Raw genomic sequence first — 6,405 nt, forward strand, 5'->3', positions numbered from 1 at the left:
GGAATTTCATTCCTAAATAACATTTTTTCGTGCATATTACTATGTCGTTATCCAAGTAGTATCCATCTTATCCCTTTGTACGAACCAAGATAATTAGAAAATAAACTGAAAATCAAGTGAACATTAGTTTATTAGATTATCAAAACATAATTTTCCCAACTTTGAACAATTACGTAGTAATGCGATCTTTGGCTGTAGTATGAATAATGTTAGAAATAGAATGATGCAAAAGCCAGTATTAATATTATTCATTTGCTGATGAAGAGTAACTTTCATAATAAAAAATTAGTTGTTAAACTTCAGGAAACTTGGACACTGAATTTCACTGTCAAAGCACAGCTTTTAAATTATAGCTTGTGGCATAATTTATAACTTTTATTACAAAGAAACATCAGAGTAACTGCTAGTTAATTGACAGTTCTTACCACTGAGTAAATTCAACCAATCTCTTTGCTTGCTACAATTACGACAGTCAGTATTACGGTGAGTAACGTAACAAAATGTTTCTGTCCACACCCAGTAAACAATCTTCCTTTAATTGATCTATGAAAATTAATATAATAGGTTGTATGCGTTTGTTATTTGATTATTATTTGACTACTGTGACATGTGTGGTGTGAAGTACTTGAAAGTGTACGTTACATACCATTGCTACTTGATGACGCCAATAACTATTCTTACGTAAGATTGCTTACGAGTATAAATTACAGTTTCAATTTAATTATTCTTGCTCAGGTGAGGAAATGGCGACCGTTGGTTATTTTCATTAATGACATACTTTGAAACCCTTTCTTCCAAATTTTCCACTAACAACTGTTAATTAAAAATTAGTTTGTGTAATAAAAATATATAAAGACAACAGAACTTTGTTCCTGATCGTCGTTGCTAAAGTAGTGAGCAGTGGCGATTCGGTTATAACATCATCTACTTCTCTCGGGTTTGCATTATTCTTCGGAGTAGATGCCTTATCCCAAAGATTAGGGACTTTAGGTACACGGTCATATACAAAAGCCTAATTAGCCAGAGAGGTAGGAGGCTTACACAACCAGAAAGACCTGTACCTATGTGGCACCCGAAGACATTCCTGAGAGACAAGAAAAGCGAAAACGTTGCCTTATAAAGTCTAACTGTGAAGGAAACACATCTTTTGTAAAGTATCGTAGGTACAAGAAAACTGTCTGCAACAAATGTAGATCAAAAGACCATTATTTGTTCTCATTATGTGATGGTAGCCAGTAAAGGCACCCAGCAAATGTGTGTAAATTTTTTAAAACAATAAATGATAATTATTGAAAAACTACTTTATTTTTGTTGATTTCGTGATAAAATATTCAACACTTAAAACAATAGATTCGTTAGTATTAACAATAACCCACTGACACAGGATAATAAAAGGGAAAGATATGCAGGTCTTTGGGGACCCAGCAGCGGTTCTCGGTATGTCCAGATATGAGCGATTCTAGTGTTAAATGGATATGGTTCAGGACGTGGAATTGACACTGCAAGTACAAACTGAATGGCAGATGTGTGATCGTCGTTCACCTCTCACTCCGTCAGCTGTGGCAACTGTCAATTATGAAGAAATATTTGACACCAACTGTCCAGACGGAAATCTAGTGATCGACTACAGTTACTTCGAGGCAGGCAAAGGCACCACAACTATTAAGTGTTTGGAACTCGGTGTGATCCTGCTGGCACGCTCAAGTTCATCCGATGACTTGAAAGCTTCTCTTTTGTCACAAGGGTTTTCACTGTCTGTTGCGATTATAAGCGGCGCTTTATGGCCTCTCATACCCACAGTAGTGAGTTGCTGACAGCTCGTTGTAGACAGCAACATTGTGGCCGGCAGACTACACTCTCAATCATCCGTGAGATCGACTGACATCTCGGTATCTTCGAAACCGAGGGGTGCAACTTTGACGTCTTCCTCTGATGGGTCTCCCACGTCAGCACTAACATTCTTCCCAATGGCAGATCCACGCAGCCATTGTACCATGGCAGCATAGCAGGATATAATAAACAGAGAAATATTTATTTAATTAGCATCCAGTAGTAACACAGAAAAGAAGAGTCAGACAAGAATATTTCAGTTATCTGATATTATTATCAGAATTGGCGAAAAAAAATTACAAAATAAGGAGGGAGACTCCAGCAGGAGTGATGGTAGTGATTTGACAGACGAGAAATCTCTTTGTAGGTTTCAGGAAATGTTCAAAAAACTAAGTGTTCAAATTAGATCTACTCACAGAGAACTAAAGTCTGAGAATAGTCAATTAAGAAATTATCTTGAAAGAACTAGGTAATAAACAATTACTACTTGTCGTGAAAACTTTATTAAGTTTAAGGAAGAAGTAGTTGCAGATTTAACAGTATTGCATAAGAAAATAAACAGGTGAGGTATTAAGATTAGGACCACCACGGTTGAAATATAAAGGGCACAAGTGGAAGCTGCTTGTTCGGTAGGAAAACGAAATCAAAAAATTAAAGTGCTTTTGTGAGACAGAATAAAATAGTAATGTATACCAACTGAAAACACATCTAGTAGTTTAAGTCAAATAAAGTCAGAGGAGAATAGACAGATTCAGAAACGTAAAAAGTTGTGAGAACCAGCAAAGGAAGTGAAATCCTGTACAGAAACTAACACATATGTCTATAAGACCAAAGTAGTAGAGTCTGAACTGAATGAGAGAGTAAACCTATTGGAGAATAAGGTTGCTTCTTTAGAGAATGGTATGTCCCAAACCAGGCATTGGATAATCCAACAGTCCGCAGCTCGTGGTCGTGCGGTAGCGTTCTCGCTTCCCACGCCCGGGTTCCCGGGTTCGATTCCCGGCGGGGTCAGGGATTTTCTCTGCCTCGTGATGACTGGGTGTTGTGTGATGTCCTTAGGTTAGTTAGGTTTAAGTAGTTCTAAGTTCTAGGGGACTGATGACCATAGATGTTAAGTCCCATTGTGCTCAGAGCCATTTGAACCATTTGATAATTCAACAGTCAAGTGCAGTAAAGGAACAAGGTTTCAATGATACTACTGTGAGTATGTTTTGATGGAAGCGGATGACTTAACTCACATAGTTTGTATCAGTAGTACCCAGCTAGTGATTTATGTTTAGTTATATTTTTAAAATTGTTTGAGAGTTTACTACCCAAGATGGTCAGATGAATGGAAAATCAGTTTTTTTGTGGGATATCTAAGAGGTGACGCTGCACAGTGGGGATTTATGTATCAAAATAATTACTAAACATTTGATGAATTTCGATCTGATCCATTAAGCTGCAAATACGTTATACATATTTCAATAAACCAATATCTTGTATTTACTTTAATAAATCAACTGCCTTTCTCAGTAAGAAACAATGTAATTGGCAGAGACCTCAGTAATGTACGGGGTTGGTTAGAGTATTTAGATTTACTAGATGCATTGTAGAGCAATAGCTCCATTGAAGAAACTTTTGAGGGGAGATGTCTAAAGATTGTCTGTTGCCTGGGCTCTTGTGGAGCCAGTAACTTTTTGAATGAAGGTCATAAAAAACATTACATATTGGTTGTTCCTGCATCAACCAGTGACATGAAACGAAAAAAACTTTTTTCATTAATTTCAAAGCCATCAACTAATTTTTTGTGTTTTGTTATTAAGTAAGGTGAGCTAACCATTGTTACTTATTTATTTATTTACTTCATGAAAGAGAGTAATGTAAAACTACTTACAATATTTAACTAATGTTAGTGGAGTTCAATTGTTTTATGTGCAGTAGCAGACTGAACTTTTACCAGAATTATTGCTGGTTGAGAGCAATACGCAAAATATTCCAAAGACAAGTCATTGCCTGATTGTAGCCGTAAAAGAAATCGAGTTTGTTGGAGCCACTTTTAATGAAACTGGCTAATAAAACAAGTGTGAAGCGATAGAGTATAAAAAGGAAGAAGAATAAAACATACTTATAGGAAGATTTCAGCCACAGTAGTTAACTGATATAATACAGAATGAACGGTGTTTATTTTTGCTACTGATGTTCATCATTTACTGCTTAAAAGATAGTATTTAAAGAAAAGGCTGGTATGAAATGAGGCAGCCATACTGGATGGTCTATTAATAGACGTGCTGCGCATCAGACAGACAGGTCAGCTACTCCCCAAATTAGTGGCATACTCTGGATGCTTCCCGAGATATGTTTGCTGATAGAGAACAAAGCAACATTTGAGAATATGGTGAGCGTCACGTTTGGATGCAAATACTTTTTTCACTGGCATTGGGACAATAGGCTCATTTGCGCTCTGAACGTTCGGATGTGTGTGTCTGGGCTTTGAGGCTGCTGAATTTAAGTGGGCCTAAGGCTTTTGTTGGTTTAAGAATTTCTTGTTTAAATTGTAGGTGTTAAACTAATTAAATTTTGTTCTGTGTTTGTTGACACAATACCTTTTAAATGTTCTTATTGTGTGGGCCCATTCATTTTAGTGGCTTAAACATCCTCTAGTTATTTTGAATTTAAATCATTATAATGCTTGAAGTGAGCTACAAAAGATTACGGCTAGCTAGTCTGGCCTTGGGGCTCTCTGTCAGCTGGTTATACTGAGTCGAAACGGAATTTGCCCAAGTCGCAAGATCTAAACTTCTACCTTAAAGCAAAGTGTATTTTCTGTCAAAAATTTGGTTCACACTCCTGGGTGTAACGCGTTTGGTGAATATTAAATATTGTTACTGGTTCTTAAACTCACCTAATTTTATTTGATTTTCACCCCAAGAATGTCTCCGCAAGTTTCAAGCAGGTTTCCTTTGATTACGTTTCATGATTATTTGCCCGTATATGTTTTGTAATTTTTAATTATATATATGTTTTAGATTTCGCCTGCACCCAAAATGTGGTAATGTATTCCGTGAAGACAGGGGTCAGCAAGGCCATAAGGGCTGTTTAGAGCAATAGCGTTTGTTGCACGCCACCGCCAATGGCATTTGAAAATTTATGTAAACTACTAAAAGCGTTATTTGTTAGTAATTTACTTTTGAATAAATGTATATAATATATGTGTTTCTCTGGGATTGTGTCGACGGTCATTCCACGTCAAAATAGTGTCTGCTTAAGTTTTTGTCTGGTAGCACTATGAGGACTGCTTACGAAGTACATCATGATTATCTCCGACAATGCACCATCACTGTGCATGCTGGATTCTATGATCCCCAGGATCGCCATTTTCCTGCCACCTTCCAGGCTTATTTGCCCAGCAATTTAGTTTCATTAGGTGTATGCCACTTTCAGTGCAGTGGTCTATCATCAGAACATATGAAATACACTTACGTAGCTACATTTAATAATTCCTACGCCACCGACATCTCTGAAATCATCGCTGCACCACCATCCACGAAGACATATGAGCACTCGAATAGGGACCTCATACGCCACATCTTCTTGTCCTCAACTGAAGTCACATATCAGATGATTACTGACGGCGGACACTGGTGACAGGGCGCAGTCTCAGCTCCTGTGCCACATCTGCCGCAAGGTCGACTTAGGCGCCATTCCCAGCAAGTTGCACCAATCGCATGACTGAACAGGCTGACCACCCAGTTATGTGCCATCCCGACAACACAGCTCACACTTCTGCTGCAATAACTGTCAGCAATCGCAAGCACTATGGTCGTGTCAGTATCGGGGGTTGCATCTACCAGCCCATCTCGTGTCGCCGGTACTTTCGTAATCGCACGGCCTCTGACAAAACTACACCACCCGCCAGCACTGCAGACCACAGTGCTTCGCCACTGACAGCGGCCAGCCGCCAATTGCTGCTGCTTTCGGCCCAGATCAAAGCCCTCATTCTCAAGTTCCTGCATTTCGTGCCAACTAGCTACTGTTCCGATACCACCACTCCATACCAAGTGCAGCAGTTACCATCAACAACCCACTATGAGTAGATATCACTGCACGTTTTACAAGCAAGCACCCCCTGCTGCCTCCTGTGCAATCAACCAAACACCACGACGTTGCGAAGACTAGGAAACGCGTCATTAGCAATGAGACAATCCTTAACGCTTGTGAACTTAAACCTATATCAGTATGTGACATTTCAAAATCTCTCCCACACTCATTAAAATTTGAGTTAGCTAACCGTGTTACATAAGTCATCCAACAATACTCAGGCAATATTAAATGTTGTTATGAACAACATATTTTCAACTATGTCTGGACTCCTAAATTTCTGACAATTTGGAGTATTTTGGCTCTTTAAAAGGTTTTCGCACACCTGTGAAACGTCATTCCTGATACGAGTGATTTCTCGTCAGCTGGATGTTGAACTAACCAGTTACAAGCAACGCGATTAATAGCACCAAGCATTCTACCGAATCCACAAAACTAACATCGCCTCACGAGTAATTTCTCTGTTCTCGTGACTGACAAATATTTGTCCACATG

Source organism: Schistocerca nitens, chromosome 4, assembly GCF_023898315.1.
Source record: "Schistocerca nitens isolate TAMUIC-IGC-003100 chromosome 4, iqSchNite1.1, whole genome shotgun sequence".
Lineage (NCBI taxonomy): Eukaryota > Metazoa > Arthropoda > Insecta > Orthoptera > Acrididae > Schistocerca > Schistocerca nitens.